Raw genomic sequence first — 27940 nt, 5'->3', positions numbered from 1 at the left:
ATCAATCAGTAATCAGTAAGAATACAATTTATCTCACTGTGAAGAAAACCAGGTTGTTAATTATAGTGTTCAGGCTAACGTGTATATTTTCCATCCATATTCATTTAAAATTACTGTTTAAGTGAATCGCTATCGATTTTGTTAATCCTCAATTAAAGCGTTAATATAACCGTAGTCCATCATTAAAATATTTCCATTTTAAGATGGCCGCTATAGTCTACCACTTTCGCTCTGCTTTTATGTTGAGGACTGGATTGCTAAAATTCCAATCTTGAGTTCATGTCAAGCAGCCCACCTTTTAGTTCTTCTTTCGTGTAAGTCTGTTTATTTACTTAGTTTTTGCAGTTTCACATAGCGCGAACTCGACCCGAAGATAAGGGATAGCTTTACGGGAACACCAGTTACATTGCGCAATAACACACTCATTGTGACATGTTTTGTCAACATGTTTCTGTGTAACCTCCTTCCAAGTCTGAGATTGATACACTATCCCATCCTGCCGTTTTAGTCCTTCGTTGATGTCTTCAGGTGTCAGGTTCCTCGGGGAGTCTGCCACGCAATTAAAGCATTGCGGACTGAGTCAGTCGAACGAGGAGGTGACAGCGTGCAGACGGGAGGAAGGAGCGTGCGCATCTATCTGCTGCGTGCAGTGAGGCATCAGAGCAGCTGAAATCAGAGCGGGTAAGTGTAAGTGACATCCCTGGAGACGCGTATTTATTGCAAATGTTTCCTTCGCAAGTAGCAAAGTGGAACAGTTTGTGTTACTGTTAATATGCCTTCTCCCTTTATGTTAACTTTGTCTTTGGGAGATCCCGCCTCTCGCAGAAACCCACGTAAATCCCCAGAATATAAACTTTGCCGACAGTTTCGGTGTTTCATTTTCTATGTTTGACATCTGTGTGCTGTTAGTCGTTTTTACGGTATAGTCGCTTGCTCTGTTTTTTTTGTCTACAGTTTGAATACCAGACATCTCTTATTGTACAGGTCGCTGTCAAAGTGTGGATAAACAACTAAATAGTAAAATATCTCATCGGTACATACATATGTGACACTCTTGTTGGTGTAAAAGGTCATTTATTAGAACAGGATTTAACACAACAATACTTCAAAACATTAACTGTATATCTTTTAAAGCAAACTTTAACTTTTTAGAACTCCCTCTCCTTCATTTTCTCCACAAATGTCTCCCTTCAATTTTCCTGCCGTATATGCTCCCCTATTCCGCCCATGCCTTTCTTGCCTGTAGCCTACCCCTCCCTGCTCGTATGCTTCACCTCCTTGTTTTCCCCCTGGAAGGGTGGACAAACCCGCACCTGGCTCTCCACCCTCCCCCATCTCCTGCTACCTCTTCACAAATCACCTGTCCTAAATGACTGTTGACCCCAAACCTACCTGACCTATCTACCCTACCTGAATAAAACCTTTCCTCCCCCTGTCTTCCTAAGCTGGGTGGGTGGGTGGTCACTAAAATAAATCCTTCCCTCTCCTAAGTCGGCGCACAAAGAGGCCCGACCCCACCCTCCACCCCCCTTATAAACCTACTCTAACCCCCACCCCCACTTACCCCTATCCAATCAGGCGCCTAGTGTGCCACTTCACCCGTCCCGAATCCCCCCGTGGAGAGACTAGACTGCGTCTCTCTCTCCGCGGGTCCCTTCATCGGGACATACATACGTGACACTCTTGTTGGTGTAAAAGGTCATTTATTAGAACAGGATTTAACACAACAATACTTCAAAACATTAACTGTATATCTTTTAAAGCAAACTTTAACTTTTTAGAACTCCCTCTCCTTCATTTTCTCCACAAATGTCTCCCTTCAATTTTCCTGCCGTATATGCTCCCCTATTCCGCCCATGCCTTCCTTGCCTGTAGCCTACCCCTCCCTGCTCGGATGCTTCACCTCCTTGTTTTCCCCCTGGAAGGGTGGACAAACCCGCACCTGGCTCTCCACCCTCCCCCATCTCCTGCCACCCAGGGAAACCCGTGAGGCGTTTCGCTGCCCCACCCCTTTCATTTTCGGGTACACAAGTTCGTACCCCATATGCTTTCCAGCAGTAGTCTCAGTTCTGTGATATAGAACGCATTACCTATCTGTGACAGATGCACCCCGTCATCACGGAATAAAGCTTGCTCCTGCTCTTTTATGTCCCCGTGTCTTAAAACCTTGATCCCTTGAGCCCAACAAAACACTCTCATGGCTCTGTTCAATTTCTTTCTAGCCCGCTCAATGGCTCCATGGTTGATCGCCCCTCTCCATGCCCTTCTTGGCACAAATTCTGTCCAAACCAGACTTGTCCCGCATAGCTTCCGTTTCAGGAGCTCCAGATCCCTCTGCATCAATTGTATCAGAGTGAGCCCCGATAGCTTCACTAAGTCATTCTCTCCCAAGTGAATCAATAAAAGATCTGGGCATCCCCATTGCGGCAAGTTACCTGTGATAAATATTGAGCAGGCTCCCCCACCTCATACCACTCTTGCCCCACCAACGCACTTCATGGCTTCTGCTGGGCAGTCCCAACGATCTGCCGTAAATTTGCTTCTCCGCAAATTTCGCCGCCCAATGGACGAACGAATGGCCGACCAACCACGTCGTCATCTTTTCCTTCTCTGGCCCGGCCACACAGCCTGCAAAGAAAAAACATTGTAACCTCTGCCTTGATAAACTCACTGCCACGCACCCCCCCAATTGTTCTGCCTTTATCAAGGCCTGACATAACGCTCACAGCATCTAGACTTCCATCTCCCTATGGATTTGATCTTAGCCCAATCCCAACCGATATGTGCTGCCTCCGTCGCTGCGCCAATTCTGAATGAGTGCGTTCCATAATCTCCTGCGCGCCGCCCTATCCTTATAAGAGTCATCCTCCTCACTTGCAGCAACTGGTAACTAGTTAACTTTTTCCCCGACGCATGCATAAAAACCCCTGATTCGCCTGCTCCTGGCCACTTCGCCTTGAAACTGACCCATTCCTTTACCGGGCAAGCCTCTTCAACGCCCCCTTTCTCTAGCCATATCCATTTTCCCTTACCCAGCTGATCCGTTTTGGACCGTCTTAGCCATATTCCCAACCTTTCTTTGTGTATACACACCTCTTTTCTCCTTACTCCAACCTCCTTACCCACTCCCAACAACTCTGATACTCTGAACGCCCCAAAAAACATCCACAACATGCATAAACGAAATAAACCCACCTCATCTTGATCCCTACAACAACTTGGTAACACCTGTGTCATCTCAACTAACATTTCGAAAGTGATGGGCTCTCTTGCTGGTCTGTCCCCACTCGTTCTGACCCTGCTCCATCCTTTCAGCATTTTACCCAATAAATCACTATGTGCTGGATCATAACCGAAAAACAGTTTCCCGTAAAAAGACACTCCAGCCAGCTTTCCGCCAATTGTTGCCGGTGATAAACCCTCCCTGATCAGAAACAGCACGAAACGTCTGGTCCGTGCCTCCAATATCGACAAGCTTTGCTCCCAAAAATTGCCCCCAAACTGTTCAAAAGATTGAAACTCCAACCATGCCAGTCTGTAATTACGCCGCGTGGATACTGCTAATGACATCTCCACCAGCCCTGTGATTGTCATGCCCCCCAATCCCAGATGTCTGCCGGGACCACAGTCTTGTTCTGCTCTGCTCCTGGGGCCAATTCGCGGAAACGCTGCCACTGTGAACGAGATAGGGAGTCTGCAATCTCGTTGTAAATCCCTGGTATATGTGTAGCTTTAAATATGACATTCAAAGATAAGCATAGAAGCATAAACTGCCGCAACAAGCGCAAAACTCTGATGTCTTTAGCTCTCTGTCTATTCACCAGCTCTACCACCGCCATGTTGTCTATTTGAAAAATCACTGTCCTGTTGGCTAATTCCTGTCCCCACACTGCTAGTGCCACTAAAAGGGGAAAAAACTCCAAGAACGCTATGCTTCTCCCTTGCTGTCTCCAGGATGTTGGCCAAGATTCCGCACACCACCTCCCATCCCAGTATAAACCAAACCCTGACGCTCCTGCCGCATCCGAGAAAATTTGTACTTGCCATATTGTGTCTGACTCTCCAAAAGACATCGGTACTCCGTTGAACTTTGTCAGAAAAATCTCCCATATTCTAATGTCTTCTCGTAATGCCAATGACACTCGTATCTTGTGGTGCGGAAGTACGGCACCTGACATGGAAAGTCCTAAACGCCTGCAAAAAGTTCTACCTACCCTAACTACCCTGCAAGCAAAATTGAGGTAACCTAAAAGCTTTTGAGCTGTTCGCAACTCCATCTTGCGCAGAGTGCGCACCATTGCCAAGAAATCCAGTATCTCCCTCACTTTCGCCGCTGGCAACCTGGCGACCAGCATCCTTGTGTCTAGTTCGATGCCTAAGAATGTTAGGATCCGTGCAGGGCCCTCTGTTTTTTCTGGGGCCAGAGGCACTCCCGCCTGCTGTGCAAGCTTCTGAAACGTGTCCAGTGCCCGCCCACAGACCCCCGTTGCCGCCGTTCCTACGAATAAAAAGTCGTCCAAGTAATGTGTCACCCATCTATGCCCGCTTGTCTTCACAGAAACCCACTGCAAAAAGGTGCTGAATGTCTCAAACAGGGCACATGATATCGAGCAACCCATGGGCAGAACGCTATCCACGTAGATGTTGCCATCTAACTGCATGCCCAAGAGGTCGAAATCTGCTGGATGGATAGGAAGCAGTCTAAAAGCTGATTGAATATCACATTTCGCCATTTCCGCCATCCTACCGCACCTTAAAACCAGCCTTATCGCATCATCTACTGACGCGTAAACTACTTTAGAATCCTCTTGGTCAATAAAATCATTTACTGACGTCCCTTCCGGCCATGACAGGTGGTGAATCAAACGAAATTCTCCCTGCGCTTTCTTGGGCACTACTCCCAATGGTGATATCATTAGCGCATCACTTGGCCACTCGTAAAATGGGCCTGCTATTCTGCCTAAAGCTACCTCCTTTGCTATTTTATCGCGCACAATCTGCGGGTGCTCCTTGGCTGACCGCAAATTGTCAGCCCATCTCCTTTGTCGTGGGCCTTGGTAGCCTAATCTAAAACCTTCTCTAAAGCCCCATTCCAAAAGCCGTGCCGTATCCTTATCTGGGTATAAGCGCAACCATGGCCGCAGAAATTCCAGTTTAACTGGTGTAGGCCCCTTTTGGCGCAGGCGCGCCATGAGCCCCTCTCCCTCTAGAGGCCCTCCACTGTTCCGCTGGGCTGGATAATGAGAAACATTGTGTGACTGGATGACGGCCCCCGCACTTGGAGCAGTCATGCTTGAACCTACATTGCGCTCTGGAACAAAAACCTTTGTTAAAGTTCCAGCAAGCCCCCGCGTTTGCCCCCGCTGTCTTAGTTGCAATGCCCGCCCCTCCATGGGCGGGGCGCGCTTGAAAGGGCCTGTAGGTCACCGGCAATCCGCTCGCCGTATGAGTGGACGCCGCTGTCTGTGCCGATGCCATCCATTGCATCCACAGTTCTGAGTCTACGTCGCCCCATGGTTTTTCTGGGTTAACACTTACCCGGGCCCTGAATTCTTCATCGTAACTTAACCACGCGAAACCCCCAAAATGCATTTGAGCCTTTCTAATTATATCCATGTATTTAAAAAGGGCGATAGCCCTGTCTGGGTATTTTTCGCAGTATATGCTTGCAAATATCAAAAAGGCCGACGTCCAGTTATCCATTGTTATGGGTACCCGGGGCCTGCGTGCTAACTCCCATTCTTCCTCCTTAGACCCTTCCTTCGCCTGTATGTCTCTATGTAATAGTTTAAACACATCCACGTATTCGTGTTTCCATATCTTACTCTTTGTCTTCTCGGCCACATGTGAACCCAGCGGCATGGCCAAACCCATGTACGGCAGCCTTTTCTTGTGACTTCCCCCCTCCTTGTCTTCTACCACCTTGTCCCCTTTATCCTCCTTTCCTGCCGTTGCCGTATCTATTGCGGCGGTACCCTCCTTCTCTTTGTTCTCGCTCACCTTTTGCGTAATGTTATTGCCTGCTACCTCCAGCACTGACCCTTCGCCTACTCCGATGGACCTACTCGTGGTAGCCTCCTGTATTGTCCCCCCCCCTCGCCCCACACTGACCACCATTTCTTACCTCCAGCGGTGTCCGGTTCCTTGGTACTCCTTTCCAGCTCCTGCCACGCTGCATGCTTTGCCTACTCCCCGTGGGGCCTTCCAAAGGTGCTGTAACCTGTAACACAGAGCACGAAGAAGAGGTTGCGCCGCTCTTGCGCCCTCGTCCCCCACCCTTTTTCACAGCGCTCACCTCCCAATCGCGTACTTCGCCATCCTCCCATTCGTCCCCTTCCTCCTCATAATCCAATTCCAAGACATCATCTCCTTCCCACTGGCCCTTGTGTTGGCCCACATCTCTCACATTGGTTGATGTACCCTCGTTTACATCCCTGCCCGCATAAGGCAGGTCCTTGTGACGGCGTCCTTGGTCCCTCGGTGTGGAGAGGCCCGCCATAGGCCCCTCCAGTGCTTCGTGCCAACGTGTTTGGGCCGTCTTGCGCCCAGTCGGCGTGCACCGCCTCTTGCCAACCTCTCTTGTTGACATTGTTGCCCTGCTGTCCCCATGACCGTCTGCGTCACTGGGTCTCCCTGTGCCGACTAACCCCTCGGCCGCTCTAGCCTCTTGTCCCTGCTCTCCTCTTACCTGTGGTACCCATACCCAGGATCCGCTCTCTAGACCTGACTGTTGTGTCCCTGGTTGCCCTCTGGCCTCTCTGATTATAGGCGTTGCCTCGCTGTGTGCGCTCGCCTCTTCCCTGTCTTTGCACAGTTGCGCCCACCTGGCCTCCGTCTCTAATACCACCCTGCGCTGTTCCTTGATTCTAGCCTCCAAATCCCATGTATCTGCCTGTTCCCAGTTCCCTTGTGTGTGCGAAACCTGGCTCGTCCCAGCCCTTGCTTCTTGCAGTGTCTTGACTTCCCCCCCCTGGCCTGGTGGGGCGCCGTCTTGGCCCTCCCTGTCCACCCCCTGTTCTTCCCGGCGTACTTGCCTCTTTTCTTCAGTGGCGACCCAAACCAACTTGGGTTGGGTGCCTCCCCTCTGTGATATGACAAATCTAGGGGGGCGCAAACCCCGCTAGTCCCCGGTGTGTGTTGCTCTGTTTCCTTGCCTAGTCCTTCCCCCCCGGCCTCCCCCGCCGCCTGGCCGCCCGGCCGCCTGGGCCTGCGGGGTCTGGACCCACCTGTGCGCTATCTGTGCCCCTGCCCTGAGAGGCTTGTGTCTCCTCACTGAACATCAGAGGGCTCTGAGCCCCGTACCTTAATTGAGCCGCAGTGCCTTGCCCAGGGGGAATGGGCCCCTCATCCTTCTCCCCGTCAGACTCCTGCGACTCGCAGGCCGCTACTGCGGCCGCGACCCGGCCAGATGCCGCCCTGGTGGGGCGTGTCATCCCAACCCAAGCCTGGTCTAAGACCCCTGGCCTGAGCAGATCTGCCCTGCCCGCTTCGCCCAAAACGCGCAGTGCGGCCCTCACCGCCTCAGCGTTGTGGCCTGTGGCCATACTGCCAGCTTGCCCTATCAGTTGTCTGTCCAATGGAACACTTGATCCCCTTTTGCCTGGCTCTGGGTATCTATATGTCTGTCTATATCTGGGGCCTGGGTGTGCACTATAACCTGTTGGCTAATGTCTATTTGTCCTGTTGGATATATATGAGTTGGGGGTGGGGGGAACCGCTGGCAAAAAATTTCCCGATCTCAAATTGCTGAATACAAAATTGTAATGAAAAGATTTTTTTTTTTTTTAATATATTTATACCCGGGGGGCCCTCGCCGCCCCGTGCGGTTCACCGTTTGATCTGTGTGCCCCCCCCGCGGGGAAATGTGGTTGCCGCCCGCCGCTGTGCCCGTCGTGTCTGTCTCCTGAAAAACGACCCGGCGCTCCCTGTTGCCCGCGATCTGGGGGGCCGGCTTGATTATCCGTGCGCGCGCGCTCCGCGCGTTGTCAGAATTACAAATGCCCGCGGGGCCGGCTCCACTGGCGTGGTGCCGCCCTTATGGGCTTCCCCGGCCTCCCGCTCCGCACGCCTTCGCTGGCGTCACTTGCCCGCGGGGCCGCCCTCCCTTCCCTCCTCTGCTTACCGCACTCCCCTGCCCGCGTCCCGGTGACCTGACAGCCGGGTGGGAACCTCACACTGTAAAGAAGGCCTAACCTGGCTTCTAAAACTCCTTACCTCGCCTCACTAAAATAAATCCTTCCCTCTCCTAAGTCGGCGCACAAAGAGGCCCGACCCCACCCTCCAACCCCCTTATAAACCTACTCTAACCCCCACCCCCACTTACCCCTATCCAATCAGGCGCCTAGTGCGCCACTTCCCCCGTCCCGAATCCCCCCGCGGAGAGACTAGACTGCGTCTCTCTCTCCGCGGGTCCCTTCATTCAAGAGTCTTCGGTGACAATGTTCATTTGATACGGAACCAGCACCTGCACAGTAAATATAGCATACTGGTATTAAACAAGTTGTACATAATAATCTAAAACGGATGAAGGGAGAAGGAGACGGGGAGTCATGAATGGGGCAGTACCCAACAAAATATATTTACAGGGCCAAACCTATGTGAACTGTAAACCTCCGTCGTTGTTTATTGAGTATTTCAGGCGAGATAGCGTGCAAGCGGTTTAAAGAGATTGGAACCTGTACCAAGAGTTTTTCAAGGTGGCTTTACTGTTGACGAGGATTTGTATTCAGCAGGACGGAATACGATTTAGTTGGGGGTTTTATATTTCAAACGAGGTGGCCTTTGAGAGTTTCAACATGGACAGGGTGTTAATTGACTTTAAAGCAGTGCTTAATTTGAGCTGGTGGTTGCTAGTGAGGCACACCGGCACTCATTTTGGTGAACCACCACTTATTTTTGCTCATCTAACTTTGACTAAAAGCAAGAGAGAGAAAACACAATAGGGGAAATAAGGAGGAAGAGAAAGATGGGAAAACAGTGGTAAAATAAGAAAACAGGGAGCGAAAAGAACGCACAAGAGGGAGATAAATGGGCAGGGAGTGTCAGGCGGTGGTGGATGAAAGAGGCATGAGGAAAAACCAAAGACCAGCCATCTTCCACCAACTTTAGTAAAGCCAACTGCATGATTCTAGTTAAAAATTTGGCACTTAGGGCCGCCGCCCGCCTCGCGGGAACCGCCATATGGCCGCTCCGCGGTCAAAAGACCGCGGAGGCCATTCAGGCTTTCTCGCTGGGCTGGCGGGCGACCGCCAGAAGGCCGCCCGCCAGCCCAGCGGGAAACCCCTCCCCACGAGGAAGCCGGCTCCGAATGGAGCCGGCGGAGTGGGTATGTGCGACGGGTGCAGTGGCACCCGTCGCGTATTTCAGTGTCTGCGTAGCAGACACTGAAATACAAAGTGGGGCCCTCTTACGGGGGCCCCTGCAGTGCCCATGCCATTGGCATGGGCACTGCAGGGGCCCCCAGGGGCCCGCGGCACCCCCTACTGCCATCCTGTTCCTGGCGGGAGACCCGCCAGGAACAGGATGGCGGTAGGGGTGTCAGAATCCATTCACAAGGGCAGCGGAAAACCGGCGGGAGACCGCTGGTTTTCCGCATCTGACCGCGGCCGAACCGCCGCGGTCAGAATGCCCTGCGGGGCACCGCTGGCCTGTCGGCGGTGCTCCCGCCGACCCTGGCCGCCGGGGTCAGAATGACCCCCTTATTCTTTCTCAAGTTACCACTGCTTTAGGAACCCCGGAATGACTTTTTTCTCAGCAGAGATGCTACGCCAAAATCCTGCAGCTGCACAGGAGATTTGGAAGTGCTCGGACAGCACTGAATTTCTTTGTCAAAATGGCCTGCTTCAGGCTCTCTAATGAGGGCTTGCATGAGATAGATCATGGCATGGTTGTATTCTTTAGCTAATGTATGGCACACACTTGCATTTAGTGATGCCTGGACTTTTTAGAAGGGTCTTCGCCAATGTACCAAAGGCTTAAAGGCCCGGTGGTTCTCATTTTATCCCAGTTGTTACTTGTCAGTCAATTCCAAAGAGAATAGTTACGTAAGAGAAAACCTGTGTGCCCCTCCTGTGTTTTGCGAAGAAAGCACTAAATGACATTATCAGCGCCCATGCATTGTTCACCTCCTGCAACATTAGGTTGCAGCCTGTTCTCTAAGAATAGGCGACCATTGTGATGAAACAGGATTTGTTTTGACATTTAATCCACAGTGCCACAAAGTGTATGTAGTGGTTTTGAAGAACTAGTGGAACATGGGCAAACTTTGGCATACTGTTCATCAGCTGCGTTTTCCACCGCTGGGTCATTTTCAACTATCATACAAGTATAAAGCACTTTAATTTTTCACTCTGTTATAAAAAATTGTTGGATGTGATGAGAGCAGAATAAAGGGCATTTGGGGCCAGATGTACGTAGCTTTTATTGTGCTTGCAAAAAGGCCAGATTCACAGAATTGGGCTGCTTGTGACAGCAAAAGAGTCTTTTTGTATTTGCAAACCCTATTTTGCGATTCGGTAACCTCTTACTGACAGGTTTACGTTTCAATATTAGGAAGGGGTGTGCTAAGGGTGTCCCTTCCTAATAGTTAGTGACTCGGGGGGGGGGGTGGCATGTGGAATGTAAGAATGTTTAGTGACCGAAATACAGTCGCAAAATATTTGCATTTTAACAGTCTTCGATTAGGTGGTAACCTATTTGCAAATAGGAAGGGGTCCCCCAAAGGACCCATTCCCCTTTGTGAATGTGGGTGCAAACATTTTTTAATAGCAGGAAGTACTCTTAAAAAAATTAAAAGAAACTTTACACTTTCTTTTCTGAAGCACACCCCTGCATACAAAAAACAAAAAACAAAAAAAAACAAAAAAACTTTGCTTTATTTAAAAGCAAACATAGACCTGGTGGTCTCTGTCCCCAGCAGGCCACCATCCCTGTGTTTTTAGCGATTCCATTGGGAAGCAAATTTCCATCTACCTCATGAATATTAATGAGCTGGTCCATTGTGACCCTCTGGGAATCGAAAACAGTATAAAGCACACTGTTACATAGCTGCTTGTGATTTCCTAATAGCAAATCGCAAACATTTGCTATTAGGAAATCGCAAACCCAGAGTTACGTACATCTGGCCCTCTAAGGTTTGCCATGAGCAAGGTCCTGATCCTCTTTTAAGTCTTAGGTTTTCACCCACTAGATGGCTTTCAGAGCACATCTATATCTGGTGCCTCAGGGCCATCATTCATGATCATCTCCGTTTTTAACCAACGTGCCATACAAGTTTGTTTTTCTTGATGGAGGAAGAACTTAAAGCCATTTTCCTTAGACTGATCTGATCCAGGGTGAGGAGTTTGTAAGATAATTTAATAAGATATTTTTGTGACACCAGCATCCTCTTGTCTGACGCTATTTTTCATCTTTGTAGTTTTGTTTGCGGCTCTTCATGCCCTTTATTATCAAAGTATGTGTACTGAATTTAGAAGATGTAATTTTGCAATAAGCTGAGTAACATGAAAGGATATGGTTCAAATGTATTCATTTTTTCATGCCTTCTTTCACTTTGAACGGTGTTTATTTGTGCTGCAGAATAATTACACCTCAGCTGAACATAACCGAAGAAACGGTTTCTTCTGCTAGAAAGAAAATGCATTCCCTGTATGTTTTTATTTCTTCCTTCACTAAGTTTCTTTTTAACCTGTCACCCACTTGAACATGTAACACTACTTGCTGAAATAGTCAACCTATGTGCTTTTACTGTTTGGTTAGCCTCAGTATACTCTTCGTGTGTGTATCCTAGTTCTATAACATGCATTCCTCAAAATGCATAAAATATACAAATGAATGAGCTCACTATAAAAATACTGAAAATCAATTCACAAAAAATGCATTCACAGATTCGAAAAATTCATTGAGTTGACTGCAGCCTCGCATAACACCTGGCCTGCAGTGGCAAAAGTTCGACTGTACAAGGAGGTATTAAATCTCTTTTCCGAGTGGGTAAAGCACTCCACAGGATACTGAGCCTGTTTCATAACTCAGCTTTTCATTGTATTTGATTAGTTTGTGAAAACTCAAAATGTATCTTCGATATCTGAATCCTTATGTGTATCTTGCCACATTCCTCATGTGTATTTTGATATGTTTCGGACAGAAAAATGCCTTTCATTAGTAGAATCATTGTATTTTATGTGACAAAAGAGACTGAAGAATGATATAGACTATCAAAGTTCTGCTGTGCCCAAATGAATAAATAGTGCCTATTAGTGAATGATGATTGCTGAACAGATATATCAGAGGACTTGCCAGAATAATTAAAACTAGAGTTATTTCAGGAATGGTTGTAGAAATAGGCCAGGGAAACGTAAATGGATAAATTAGCTCAGGTTTCTGGGTGTGTGAGTTCCTAACGCGACTTCCTCTCCTATCTCATTTAAAAGTGTTTGTGGGATAATATCCAAGCAGGCATTGCCAAAGCTAATATATTTGACTGTAATGTTCTACCATGCACAGCAAGGTATGCACTAGTCCACATTTTTGAATCCTTGTACTTGGATACATTAACATGTTAAATTAAAATAAGACCTATTGCAGTGCAATTTGGATCAACGTTTAATATAGACATGAGCAGAACTATATTGAAGGCTATTTTTCCGTCGTTATAGCCCTGTTTCTATGTCAACTTAATGTATGAAGGGAAGGTAGACCTCGTTAGAGCTCTGTTGTAGTTTTTTCGTGACAGAGAAAGAAAGGCAAGAGTATAATATAGATTCACTTTCCATCCGAACTTCACTTTATAGAGAAACATAAAGACGACTAGAAATAGAGCTTTCAGTGTAGCCGTGCAGTTATAAAGGAGAACTTACATCCCTGTTCCCCACCACAGAAGCCACTACGGTGTACTTCGCATTGTTTCCCACTACAGATCCCATGCTTGCCCATCACAGCTTGTTTATCATCTGGGACCCTCACTATACCCAACCTTCCTTCCATTCCCCTCCCAGACATGTCTGCGTTGTCCATTCTTACCCTAGCGTTGTGTACCGTTGGGCCACAATTGTAATCAGATCATTCACTACTTAATCGCCCCAGTCATCTGCAGTTAGTCCGCATGCCTGCAAACACAGGAATGGATCACAATAATAACCACTGATATATATGAAGCGCTTGGATACCCAAGTCATAAAACAATAAGTGATATGGTGGAGAAAATAAAAAAAATTGCATTTCACAAATCTTTTGTCATTATTGGTAAATGCTGTATGTTTGTCCTTTCAAGGGTAGTTTTGTTACTGCCTTGGCCATCGACCCTGTGACATGGATAATTGCATGTTTGCCGATACGTTTGACTGCAAGTGAACTACTTTTTCCTTTTGTGTCTCTCCTTCGCGGTCACGCTCATTTCGGCCGTGGCGCTTTGAACTGGCTCGCTTATATCAACGAATGTTTTACTTTTCTTTTTCAATTTATGTGGCAAGAAAAGTCCAGTTAGGAATTTATAACGCTAATAGCTCTAACTGGAGCAAAGCAAAGACCCATTGCATTGCAAATGCTTGTTTTTCCTCAGTAGACACAGTCAACAGAGACAGTAACAAAGGTTCATCTTACCACTGGGAAAATGGGCATGACTGATCAGTCTTACTCAGGGCTCGAAAGTCCATATCCTGTCAATAAACAACAAATGCAGTGAGCTTAGAAACCTTTCTGATGTGAGTTGGGGAATCGTCTTTTACAGCGAATCGTTTCAATTCTGAATTTCTCGGATTAACCATTGCTGAGCTGAAAAAGTATACAGAATTGTAGAATTTGTTGCGACCTTCATGGTGTCAGGAATTTTAAGCCTGTTTTCAACTTGTACCTGCAGCCATTGTCATTGATTATTCACTCCTATGTGTTTGCTTTGTAGACCCAACCTCATCATACTCAAATTCTGCCAAGATTCGTCTCCATTTACCTAACTCAGTAGATGAACTTTCTCTTTCACATTGACCAATGGTATGTAACCAGCTTCCCTAAGTGGTGCCCTTGCACGAGGAAATAAACCGTCTTTGGATCAGCACCATTTGTTGTCACACCACTTTTGTCCAGTAGGCCGAAGATTAATCGCATCCCCACTTGCCAAAATAAACGAAATAGCAGTACGTCTGGCCTCAGCTGTCAGGCTTTTGGCTTTGTCATCGTTGTTCATCCTTTGTTTGTCATAGTTTTTGAAAAACGTTATTGTTGTGGTGGGGGATTGGGGATGCTGAGCTCTCAGAAAACATTGCCTAGAAGCATTGGTATGTTTTAGTTTAAAAAAAAAAACATACAAGAAAAACAAATATTCCTATAACAGCCTTTAGAACTAAGGGGATCCATTCTGTATGTGGATGTGCTCCTTGTGGAAGAGCAGAATGCCATGATTCTCAAGAAAGGTAGGCACTGGCTGAAGTGGGCTGAACCATTTCCCCTTGATCTAAGCTGCAGGGAGCAGAAGAAATGTGTAAATGCAGACCAACAGATGAGTAGATGAAGGGAGGTGGCTGAAAAGCCTTTATAAGTAATGTTACACATATACTTTTAGTAATCAAAAGGTCTTGTTTGATGCCAGGCCTAAAAATAAAGCATGCATTAAACACATCTACATACACACATGCGAATACATAGACAAGCAAATGCACACTAATATACAAGTTCATCCTGAACATACAAATTCAGATACACGCCCATTTGTGCAGATGTGTGTGTGAATGCTCATGTGCAGGTGAATGGGACATGGATTGCATGTACACAAATATTTGTATGCGCAGGCTCACACATGCATTAAGGTGTGCGGATCGAAGTGCATATTTGCTCTTTCTTGCGCATGTACTTGTAGAAACCTCTTGCACATACATGCATTCCGTTCCAAAACATAATGTGTGCAGTCTATAAAACAAACATATGTTACACACAAAAGGTCTTACATCATATTACTGTGATGAGCACTAAGGCTTTCAATCACGCTTTGATGTACACAATAGCACCCACACATTCTCTCACACTGTGACCTGTACACATGCTCCTAGACATGCACTCATACTGGTACACCTTCAGACAAGCTCTCATTTTCATGCATAATCACATTGGCACAAGTACAGACTGACAATCAACTATGAAGACTCATTCTGGCACCTCCTATACACATGTTAATGTGCATAATCAGATGTGCACCCAACACACATGCTCTCACACCTGCACCCTGACAAGCTGCATTACCATCTTTTCAAAACATTCAGTCCGCTAGTTCACTGGCAGTCATACAGTCTCCTACGTCGGAACGGAAAGCGCAGAGGACAGATGGCAAGCATAGTGCCTCGTGATAATGCTTATCTTCTCTTTCTGTTGGTGTCAAGTGAGAAATTGAAAAATATTGCACAATATTTTCACCCATCAAGATGCTTCCCAGAATGAATCATGGGTAGTTATGTTTTTGAGAATGTGACTATGCGTGAAAATGAGAGCTTGTCAGAATGTGTACCAGTATGAGTGCATGTCTAGGAGCATGTGTATTTAATCACTTTGTTTTTTGTTCACCTTTCATATGTTATATCTTGTTTCAGCGGAAGAAGAAAATTGGAAATAGACTTTCTATTTAAACCTCCCGTCTTATCCGCTTCCAACTTTAGGAGCACATATCACAGAAACCTCGATTCAGAAAAACAAAAAACAATGCTTGAGTAGGGAGAAAACCACTGAGCTGGATGTGGCTGTTGTCCAAGGGAGTGGCTAAAAAACATATGTGGAGACTGCAATGACAAGCAGCAGGAGAGCAAATGATTTAAAGCTGACCGTTTCATTTTGCATCTAGGTTGCAAAGAAATGGTTGCAGGAAGAGGCTGACACTGAGTAATGACCATCAGAAGTTTTGCCATTTGTCCTCCCACCCTTTTTTGAGTAGGTGGACAGATCGCAAGCAGCCCTGCCAAGTGTCACACATCTCGCGCTATACTAACGCATCTTAAGTCAATGTACCGCATAACTGCAAAGTGAAAAAATTGCCACGCACATCAGTCAGCTTAATAAAAAAAATTGAGTGTAGTACTCTTTTTGTGATCTATATCATGTGTTCCACTATTTTTCATGCGGCTGTCAATACAGATGAGGACCAAGCGGTACTCACCAGCCAATAGGTGTTCTTGTAAGTTATGATCAGGCTGGCTGGTTCCCCCGATTGGGCAGCGCTTTATTTGTTGGTTAGCGCAGGGTGACCTGACTACCTCTCCCTGAGAGTAATTGGTCACTACCATTACGCACGTGGGTGTGCTCTACCACCTGCCCTGCACCACAAGATTTACAGCTGTCCCGCCAGTGAAGTGTGTGCTGGTAAGGAAAGTTTGCCAGCCGCATGAGTATTGCTGACTGGGGTTGGGTAGGCAATGTGAAACAAAACAAGCATTGGCATAGCCAATCCTTTGGGTCCTTATAAGTGTTTAGCAGTAGAAATGAAACACCTATTTTTGGTGACTAAAGAAATATCGCCATAAGCGCAATAAAAACATGATGAGGTGATATGTCAGTCTATTACAGAAGTTTTGGAGAGAAACATCCATAAACACGGTTCTTCTAGATCCAAACAGGACCTAACATACAAGAAATGGGAGGTTGTCACGGAGATTATTTTTAGTAATATTGGAGAGTTGCTGCTGTGATACAGTATTATAACTATCCCTGAGTATTAGATGTAAATACATTTAGAATTTGGGCAAGTGTGCTTGTGTACTGTCAGTGACTGGGCCATAGAGGGACAGGTAAAATTGGATCATAAATTTAAAGCTGTTCCGAACAAGGGCTCCATAGTACGTTTGGCCCAGGTCCCCGAAAATTCTTAAGATGTCCCTGAACCAGAGATGCAAAAAATATTGGGTTCCTGCACTTACTTTTGTATATGCATCTGATACTGAATATATGCCACATTCCACTGAAATTGCACACATATATCGCGCCACTAACAGAATTCAAATTCTAATAGTTTTTAATACCAGAAACCATGGTATTCCTTTAGTCTCTGAAGTGTGAAATGCTGAGTTTCAACGTGTAAATTGCAAGGTACGGAAACACCTTAACAGGAGGCACAAACTGCAACCCGATGAGCTTTCTAATTCTGATTCATCTAATCGGACTACTTCCTCGAGCTGTCCAATTGATGTCTAATAGAAAATAAGTGATTGCTGTGTTTCTGTGCTTTATACAGGGAGTGCAGAATTATTAGGCAAGTTGTATTTTTGAGGATTAATTTTATTATTGAACAACAACCATGTTCTCAATGAACCCAAAAAACTCATTAATATCAAAACTGAATATTTTTGGAAGTAGTTTTTAGTTTGTTTTTAGTTTTAGCTATGTTAGGGGGATATCTGTGTGTGCAGGTGACTATCACTGTGCATAATTATTAGGCAACTTAACAAAAAAAAATATATACCCATTTCAATTATTTTCCATTACCAGTGAAACCAATATAACATCTCAACATTCACAAATATACATTTCTGACATTCAAAAACAAAACAAAAACAAATCAGTGACCAATATAGCCACCTTTCTTTGCAAGGACACTCAAAAGCCTGCCATCCATGGATTCTGTCAGTGTTTTGATCTGTTCACCATCAACATTGCGTGCAGCAGCAACCACAGCCTCCCAGACACTGTTCAGAGAGGTGTACTGTTTTCCCTCCTTGTAAATCTCACATTTGATGATGGACCACAGGTTCTCAATGGGGTTCAGATCAGGTGAACAAGGAGGCCATGTCATTAGATTTCCTTCTTTTATACCCTTTCCTGCCAGCCACGCTGTGGAGTACTTGGACGCGTGTGATGGAGCATTGTCCTGCATGAAAATCATGTTTTTCTTGAAGGATGCAGACTTCTTCCTGTACCACTGCTTGAAGAAGGTGTCTTCCAGGAACTGGCAGTAGGACTGGGAGTTGAGCTTGACTCCATCCTCAACCCGAAAAGGCCCCACAAGCTCATCTTTGATCATACCAGCCCAAACCAGTACTCCACCTCCACCTTGCTGGCGTCTGAGTCGGACTGGAGCTCTCTGCCCTTTACCAATCCAGCCACGGGCCCATCCATCTGGCCCATCAAGACTCACTCTCATTTCATCAGTCCATAAAACCTTAGAAAAATCAGTCTTGAGATATTTCTTGGCCCAGTCTTGACGTTTCAGCTTGTGTGTCTTGTTCAGTGGTGGTCGTCTTTCAGCCTTTCTTACCTTGGCCATGACTCTGAGTATTGCACACCTTGTGCTTTTGGGCACTCCAGTGATGTTGCAGCTCTGAAATATGGCCAAACTGGTGGCAAGTGGCATCGTGGCAGCTGCACGCTTGACTTTTCTCAGTTCATGGGCAGTTATTTTGCGCCTTGGTTTTTCCACACGCTTCTTGCGACCCTGTTGACTATTTGGAATGAAACGCTTGATTGTTCGATGATCACGCTTCAGAAGCTTTGCAATTTTAAGAGTGCTGCATCCCTCTGCAAGATATCTCACTTTTTTTGACTTTTCTGAGCCTGTCGAGTCCTTCTTTTGACCCATTTTGCCAAAGGAAAGGAAGTTGCCTAATAATTATGCACACCTGATATAGGGTGTTGATGTCATTAGACCACACCCCTTCTCATTACAGAGATGCACATCACCTAATATGCTTAATTGGTAGTAGGCTTTCGAGCCTATACAGCTTGGAGTAAGACAACATCCATAAAGAGGATGATGTGGTCAAAATACTCATTTGCCTAATAATTCTGCACTCCCTGTACTAAGCGTAGGTCTGCATTTGATCTACAGCGAGAACCAGAATTAAAAACAATATTAGAACAGGCCCGGATGAGAAGTGCAGGACATGAGCCAGTGCTGGACCCGTGCAACCATAAGCAGCATAGGCTCTCTCAAGGCCTTAACAATCTTCGTTAAATGTGATCTCCATTAGTACCATTCTGGGAACGGAAAAGGTGGAGCTTGACTGACATGATGAACATTGGTGCACAAGGGCTTTGCGACAGCTTCCCTACATGTATATTGCCAATGCATTCGTCTATGGCAGCGGTTTTGTTTTCAGCATTCCCTTATTTAATAGCGAACACCCTCACTCCAAAATTAACATGAAGCATGGTGCAGAGCCATGAGGAGAACGGATTGCGGCTTGGATTAAAGGGAAAACCGAAACCAGAGGGTAGGTGGGGCCATCAGACACTGGAACAGGAGGAAGCTGTAGTATATATGTATATGTATTTTACTTTTGTTATTCTTCAGTTACACTGTGTTTATTTTTGTTATTCTTAAGTTCTTTCATCCTTAGGCAATTGGAACCCTGTTAGGTTCTAGAGCTTTGGGTACTCGCCTCAGCATTGGCACTGAGGTCTTCGTCCGGTGTGTACGTGCCTGTGCCTGCCGTGGACCCGTTAATAAAACTACGCATTTCCCTTTTCTTTTTGTGTACTCATCTTATTTTAAGAAGGGGATACTTGTGAGATTTCCTACGGAAGCGTAACGTAGTGTGATGGCAAAAAAATGTTCTGTTGGTGAAAGCTCCCTGGGCAGGAACTTAGCACGTAAAGGAGGGACATTTGGCACACTTCACCAATAAAAGTGAAGCATTTGAGACAAGCACAGCAAAGAATGAAGGGCAAGAGTAGGCGTGGCTAAAGCCCCTCTACTGAACACAACCTGTCTTGCAGAGACAGCTCATGTGCTGTCTAGGCTCGACCTTAAAAAGCTTCAGAATACCCGCAAGGCTGTTCTGACCCAAGACTATGATATCAAGTAACAGGAACTGTTCTCCGAGTTTCGATGATGCTAGTTGAGCACAGGTGTATCATCCTTTTTTATGACGCACAATTTATGTGCATACTTGAGACAATTGCACTGTTAATGGCTTTTCAGTAGGCCTTCTAAATGAAAATGAAGCTTGCATTGCCATTCCCTTTGCTAGGGCTCTTCTGTATACAAGTGAAGATTTCAATGTCGGTGGCTTTTTTGCTCTACTCTATGGGAATGAAGCTACTTACTCCGTCACTGCCTGTCTTGCTGCTTTTCTATGTCTGGAAAGCTTGCGCTGCCTGTTTTGTGTGTTTTGTATGCATATATGTGCATACATACAGAAAGGGCAAACGTAGCAGCTATGCCGAAGTGATCAGGCAGTGTTCAATTTTCCCCTTTAGACACCAAGGCGGCGGCAGGCAACTTTGTTTTCCTTGCTGCGCTTGTCGCTGCCAGAATTGTGCCTCTTCTGGTCGACACACAACCCCTCTCAGTGCTGCTCTGTGAAGGAGGCTGGTGTGCTTGACTGAAGCAGCACAAAATATGAAGCATTCCTGAAGTCCGTAAAGTCCGTGTTTGTCAAAACGCTGCTAAAACCTTCAGCATGGAGTGCGTTTAAAAGAGGGTTGTTTGCCCTCTGTCACTCTTAATGTGGGTCAAAAGTGGTCTTAAGCATGTGACCATTCAGGGAAAGGTGACGTTAGCTAAATGCAGATGTAGGGGATGAGGTACACCTCAACCTAGTGGAATCGGATTCTTTAATTGGAGGCAGAACAGAAGAGGCAACTCTTCAAAATACTCCAGCACTTTAGTAAGTTTCGCTCCCATAAGACTCCCAACTCAGCAGCTCTGGCCCCCAGCCAGACAGCGTCACTGTCAAGGCGGGGGTCACGATGATAAATAACCCACCTGCCCTTCGCATGAGTTGCGAGGGCAGCGGGGCCACAGACTAGTTTGTGTCTGGTGATGAGCGCTGCAAGGCCGCTGTCTTTAAAAAGCATGAGTAACAGTGTGTGACAGACTCACCTCACTATTTATTGCAGCAGCGCTGTCTGAAGTTCCCTTGCCCCGAACCACCGAGTCAAGAGAGAGCCAGGCGCAGGGCCTGCCTGTTAGTGCGACGCCAGTACGACCAGTACGTTCAGCACTGAGCAGCGTTGAGGCAAATGTAGTTTCGCAAAGCACGGCAGTCCACCACTGCAAGGGACCAATGGAGCAGAGCTCCAGCACTTCCCAGCACTTGATGGCCACTCCAGAAGGGACATACACCGGCTAGAGGGTGATGTCTCTTTAAAGAGGTGTAACGTGCTGTATATCGATAAAAGGAAGGAGTTAGGATTTACTTAGTCTTTTGGTAAAGTGTATGCAGCCAAAATGGTCTGGCAATTTTTAACTGGAGAGAGCAATGTGATTTGTCTCTGGTACTACAAGCAGATGTGGTGGAGCAGGTGTAAAATGTAGGATGGGAGGACACTGGGCAAGCGTATGGTGGCATTTTGGAGAAGAGTGTCTTGGGCAGTTTTATCAAGGGGCAGTAGATTAGTGAAGTTCCATTCCAGTTGTTTTGCAGCAGTTTCACGATCTTTTGAAAGCTTCTCCTTGCCCAAGAGTGTAATTTATGATATTTATCTCTGCATGCACTTCATTTTTTGGGTTTGTTCTCAAGAAAGTGTCACTCTAAGGGTCACACATTTGAATGTCAATCGTAGGTGAACTGAAACCATGGAAATGTCACATGTAAGCAATCGGAAAACTTGGCAGCTATGCTGTTTCATTTTGGTTACAGTCAGTTGGGTCCCACGGAGAGCCTGGACAGACTTTGTCATGATGTTTAAGTAGTTTGATTGATTGCCAGGGAGGAGCCAGGGGGCCTGGTCAGCGCACACGTGCTAAGGCAGCATCTGTTTAATTGGTATTGGTTACATTTTTGTTCAACAGTTCCATCAGGTCACAAAGGCATTCTGTTAGTGTCATTCCCTTTCTGGTGCCTTGCATCAGTTTTAAGATCTTCTTAGAGTTTTATTCTTGCTCAAATGGGTGTAATGTCTGATATTAATATGTTTCCCTCGTCTTCATTGCTTGATATTTGCTCACGAGAAAGTGTAACTCATAGCCTTTGAATGTCACTCATAATTACACTGAAATGATGAAAATGTCACACATAAGCAGTCTGAAACCTTGGCAGCTGTGCACAGTTTTTCACTGTCTGTGAATGCCAGGTAAACCCTGATGGCAAAGGGCAGTGAAAACCACAGAATGACCCACAACTCCAGGGGAGAAAACTCTCAAGGCAAGGGGGTCATTGCTTTCTCATTTTCCAAAACAAATAACTGCTTTATGATTTTGTTTAAAAAAAAGTTGAATATTTGACATATGGCTCCATTATGTTGACGGAGGCGACTGGCCAACTTTCTCCGCATTTACAAGAACCGCCTTGATGCTGATTCCTGGAAATGCAAAAGATGCCCCTTGTGCTAGTGGACATCTCTAAATTTGGAGGGCGGAGTACCCTCCCTGTGGCAGGAGTAAAGTAATGGCAACTGTACTTAATTTGTCTGCCAAACGTAGGCCGTTAGAGTGTGATGAGAGATTACAGCATGCAGTGGTTAAGCAGGATATAGCATTTTGAGAGGAGAAAAAAATATAAACCGTCAGGGAGGGGATATGCCCTAAAGGCTAGAGTTGCAGACTTTGAAACTATGGAATCAGTCTGAACACCCAGTGATCCTTATTCACTTTACATAACTTCCTGGTGCCTTAAAAAAAAAAAAACATGAATCTTACCTTGTGTAAAATCTGGTGCTTATGTCCAAGGACCAAATTTCTGGTAAAAAAGATTGGTAGTAGTTGTACATGAGGACTCGGCGCAGATGGGTTGCACGACTCAGCTACTGAGTTGTCTAAGCTTGACTACTCTAACAGTGGTTATCTTCACATTTTAAATAGTTTATCATGGGATTACTTAATGTTCACAGTTCTGGAACAATTTTGTATTGTACCCAACACACTGACATAAAAAGAAGGACACAAATGAAATGAGACTTGAGTTTTAGTCTGAAGGCCTTTATTCTTTTCTCGGTATGACATATGATGACCAGCACGTCTTCCTGCACAATTGATGGATTTCACAGTACTTAATGTGTCTCCTGCTTCCTTTCTTGGGGGTTCCTGCTAGAGAGAAGATGAAGCAAGTGAGCATGTTGGTATGCACACTTGATAAATCAGGGCATACTTTGTTTAGTATTTGTAGAAAAAGAAAAAAATAGGAACTCAACCATTATAACTAAAACGGAACAAGGTTTTACATGTGAAAGAAACGCTAATGTGGCAGAGGATGCCTGGATCAACTATTTGATATGAATGCTAAACGGTTACCGATTTACAATTTCAGGAACATCATCAGTTTCAATTGCAGAAGTGACTTCTTACAACAGCAAGCTGGGTGTTGATATCATCAAGATAAGTCAATCGAATGACGCTCACAGCCAATGGCCTCCCTGACAGCCTATTAAAAGACAGTACAGTTTACTGGGTAAATACTTTAAAAGATGCTGTACAGTCATTGTAGTCAAGAACATGTTATTCCAGATTCATGGTGTAGCTCAGTCTTTCTCCCAATTTACAACAGTCATTGGCAATGCCAATAGGTCTGGTTCTAAAGGCATATTGTATGGTAAAGTGAAACATTACAAGTAAATAGCATGGAATGCATATGTATTTGTGTGGAAGCAAAGAACTGGAGAATAATATTGGTGTAAGTTAAAAGGCCAGGTTAGGGTTGTATTGTCAAGCCAGGCCTAAACATCCATGAAGGTTAATGAGTGCCCTCCTCCCATATGTGCTTCTGCCAGAAAAAAACGTATCTTGTTAGCTAAGACACATTAATAGCACTACAATGTCATATGTGTGCCCCTGAAAGTTCAACCTCATGTAACTGCTTAAATGGACAACATTATCACAGCTGTGTGGAGGGCAAGCACTTTTTGTAGAAGCACACAGCTTATGCTCCAATCAAAACATGTACTCCTACCTCCCAACATGTGGATGGAGCCAAAGTCCTCTCTAGCGACTCTCACATAATTGTCTGGTGATAACTGTGCTGTCAAGCCAGACCATAAAAAGGGCCCAGTGAGAAACCTGATGAATTATAGGTAGCGTTATTAGATAATGAGGCAAAATATTTTGTAATTGGGTTTCTTCAGGACATAGAAGATTAAGTCTCACATTTAAGCTTGTTCCATTAAACCAAGCAGGTTTTCACCGAGGCCAAGAAGTAATTTCAAGCATTCTTGCACTTTCGGCACTAACTGAAAAATCCTGAAGTACAAAATCAGTGCTACACATGTGTTTTGGCGATTTCAAGTCTTCGTTTGACAAAGTATCAAGGAATCTTTTATTGAGTAAAATCAACTTGTGAGGAATGCTGTACAATAGATGCTTTACTGTAATACCTGGGTTGTAGTAAAAATAAAAGCAGGCCAATCAATCGCACAAAAATATACACCAAAAATGGCTTGAAGCAGGAGTGAGTTATTGTGCCATTTCTCTTTAATCAGTATATATGAATAAATCTCGTAATAAAGTTGTGTCGTGTTCCTAAACTAGGAACACTGCAAATTACATCTCTGCAAGAGGCAGATGATATAGTTATTTTAAACAAAACAGCTGTAGGCCTACAAAGACTAATTACGGTGCCGTCTTTTTACTGCAGGAACAAGGAAATGGAAGTCAATTTAGTCAAAACAAAAGCAATGGGCATAGGCAGAAAAGTAAAAAAAAAAAAAAGCCAGGTCGCTGTCAAGTGCGTGAAAAAATGATTGAAAGAATCACTAGTTATAAATATATCAGATTTTTTTTGATGACTACAAAGACTTAATGGATCATCTGTTATTAATGAAGGAAAAGTTCCCTTCCATGGAATTTGCTTTCAGGTCTCTTGCAAGGAAGTTGAGTGGGCCCTCTTTTCAGCAGTTGTTGAAGAACAGGAATAATAAATATTTACTCTGCTTGAAGTACGGAATTGAAGCACTCCGAGGGAAACCATCCATACTTCTGGATGTGGCTTTCCACAACATTTGTCAACAGGTTTTCTGCCTTCCTACTAATACATTCAGGCTCTAATAAGACTTTAAATTGGTCAGGTTATTTTGAAGAATACTGTTGCTTTATCACTAAATTATTAATTGTGGGGTGAAATTGAAAAAAGCAAGAGTAACCCTCAGGGAGCCTACCTCCAATTGGCCCTTGAAACTTTGGATATGAAGGAACAGTAGGACGCTAAACAAGTATTAATTTATTATAAAATAGGTGTTAATAAAAATTCTAATAAAATCTCTCTCATAGAGGATAAACTAGCTTTTAATAAGAAATCCCATGCATGAATGGTCATGAATACGTACACGTCAAATTGCAGACAATCTTGCTTTGGTAAATACTACTCTTCCAGAATAAAATTTAAGTTGGAGTTTGCAAAAAAAGATCAAGCACACCATTTGCTGGCATCCTTATACAATTGGATGCAGGCTCTGTGATTATAAGCGTCTTTACACCTTTGACATCTTTAAGTGCCTTTCTTACACTTAAAAATGAACTTAAAAAGTTTATCCACAATCCCCTTAATCTGCTAAATATTAAAAAATGCTCCCAATCTCAGATCTACTACCTGAACAAATACCCACAAGTAAACTCCTGATTTGAAAAATCTATGAAAATTGTTGAACAATAACTCCAAGACAATGGCAATAAATGAACTCCTTACAAATTATGACTTTGTTACATCCCTGTGGCACTCTAAAGAGTCTTTTTATGGATGCTGATAATTTTCCTTTTTGAAATTGCTACGCTCCTTGTAATGCTTGGTTTGTTAAATTGATTTTGTTTTAACTAACTTTGCAACAAATGTTTTTAGGAGTGTGCTGGTCACTATCCCTCTGTTACATACACTGTTTTTAGTTTTTTCTTTAATACCCAAAGAACATTTAGGGTGGCGTATGTTGCCATTTTGGTCCGATTAGTAGGGCTTGATTTTCATTATTGACAATTTCTAAATACTAACTTGAAGAACAGAATCTAATGCTTATGAGAACATGGGTCTCACTTGCTTTCTTCTCTTGCTCCCCTTGTGATCTTAAGTCCCCCCTCACCCTTCTCCCGTCTTCATTCATTGTCATCCATTGATGAGTGTCTAGGGGCTCAATCCTCCTTCTTCTGTTGCCCTTCTGAAAAGGGCAAATGGACTTGAGCATCCTCCTCCATTTCTGTCCTCTTCAGCAACCTTTAGTGGATGACTGATATATATATATATATATATATATATATATGAATGGATCCTGGTCATGTTTTGCCCTTTCCTCTGTCTTCCTTGGGTTCTCATTTGTTCTGTTTCTGCAAAGCCTTCTCTCAGATGAGTCTGCCCAGCAGGCTAATGGACACTCTGACTGCTTCTACTGAAGCAGTTGCCATGCGTGCCCACTACACTTCAGAGCTCTAGACCACATAGTGCTCTAGCAACGCTGCTTTGTGGTGCCCAACAGCTGCTTCAAAATCCCAGCATAACACTCTGTCCTAAAGCAGAATTCCATAAAGCACTTTACATGGCAGTCATCAACTCATGATAATCTGCCTACCTTCGAATGATAAGACCAAAAATGTTGAATGGCATACACCATGCACCTGCCCTTGCCCAACCACCTCCACACTTATTACTGTGATGGTCTAATATTTATTGGTTCGCATTGGACAGGAGACATATATGTGGTCCATATTTCTCAGCCATAACTCAAAGCTATTGCTTTTGTCATTGGATGCTCAGTGTCACCTAATACCAAGGCAGCACTGCCTCGAGGCCTCCGGTTTTCTTTTCATGAATGTTGTCTGTGCCACCTGCTTCCCTCAAAATTACCCTTTATCCAGGCTGAAATTTACCCTTGCCATTTTACAGCACTTAAAATTAGGAAAACATCTCTTCTGATGTTAACTAACTTTTGCCAGTGGGCAGTTAGTATTCATTTATGATTTTGCGTATTCCCTTAGCGTCACCAAGAGCCAGCAATTGCACGCTCTGTAAAGGGACTTTACATTTAAAATGAAACAGTATTTAGTAACAGATCACTTGTCTATTTTAAGAAGTATTTACATTTTTCTTAAGCCGATATTTGGTGACCCAACATCTATTAACAAGCATTGGCAATCGGATAGGTGCAGCTAAGGGGGTGGGGCAGATAATGGAATGATTTTAAAAAATGCTATAAAGCGTCCGCTTCGTAGTACTTTTTTCCTTCTACCGGGAAGGGGCGGGTGGGAGTTGAAGAAGAAACAAGGACAGGAGGACAGGTGTTAGGCAAGAAGAAACAGGCAGTGGCTGGGGATAAGCTAAGAGAAAGAGCTATGACATGGACGGTAACCAACAGAAGTAAGTGCAGTTGCCATGCTCAGTACATTGGCGTTCTGCATCCGTTTAGTAAAGCGTCACGCAATCCCTAGAAACCCAGCGCCACAAGCATTTTCCACAGTCGGCGCATCAGAAACCTGAGTGTGCCATAAACCTGCCACAAGCATTGGGTGGTAAGGACCGTGTGTATTGTAACTGGCGCTCATGTGAAGTGGTCCAATAACTTCGGACCGAGTTGGCACAATATAAAGCTGAAAAAAATCGGTTTCTGCTCTGCCGTCCGCATTCAGCTCTCTCAATGTAGCCTAACCTTGCCTGCGGTATTCTTACTGTTCCAGGACTAGGACGCCAAATGCATCTGAGCCGTGTACCTCTTAGTTAAGGTAAGAACACTATTGCCTTCCTAAGGCTAAACCTCACAAATACAGCTCTGGCAGTGCATCTCAAGACTGCCTGCCACCCGTTCCAGTACAGCACATACGGCTCTGAAATTGTAAGCCAATCTTGGCAGAGATCACCCCGAATACTACGCACATGAAATTATCAAGGAATTGTAAAACAAAGTGATCCAGAAGACAAAATAACATGTGGTCATTGTACCAAAATTGTATCCAAAAAATATGAGGGCCAGCTATTTTATTTTTTTTGCGGCTGAAGTTTGCATTCTAAACCATTTGCTGGTGTGTAAATTGAAATACAAAGGGATATTTGTTGGAGAATGAGCAGCAAGAGTTCTCCATAATGTCCAAAATGAGAACAGCAGCCTAAGTTATTAGGATCTCAGTGAC

At 44.9% G+C, this 27940-nt stretch overlaps 1 protein-coding gene across 7 annotated transcripts in view; it reads left to right on the top strand.

The window, feature by feature from the left end:
* The first annotated feature begins 251 nt into the window (after positions 1–251).
* Positions 252–27940, top strand: part of P4HA2 (prolyl 4-hydroxylase subunit alpha 2) — a 229491-nt gene continuing 201802 nt past the window's right edge. For 3 of the 7 annotated variants that reach the window (XR_011205596.1, XM_069244746.1, XM_069244740.1), the window contains exon 1: positions 260–681. The gene's annotated coding sequence lies outside the window, so the exon portion shown is untranslated. Of the gene's footprint in view, positions 682–23173; positions 23295–27940 lie in introns of those variants that run through there. The other 4 variants (XM_069244741.1, XM_069244745.1, XM_069244743.1 and 1 more) reach the window with 4 other exon arrangements.

The sequence above is a fragment of the Pleurodeles waltl genome, chromosome 7 (assembly GCF_031143425.1).
Source record: "Pleurodeles waltl isolate 20211129_DDA chromosome 7, aPleWal1.hap1.20221129, whole genome shotgun sequence".
Taxonomy (NCBI): Eukaryota; Metazoa; Chordata; class Amphibia; order Caudata; family Salamandridae; genus Pleurodeles; species Pleurodeles waltl.
Note: the sequence above shows the minus strand (reverse complement) of the source record. Positions and strands in the feature narration are given on the sequence as shown.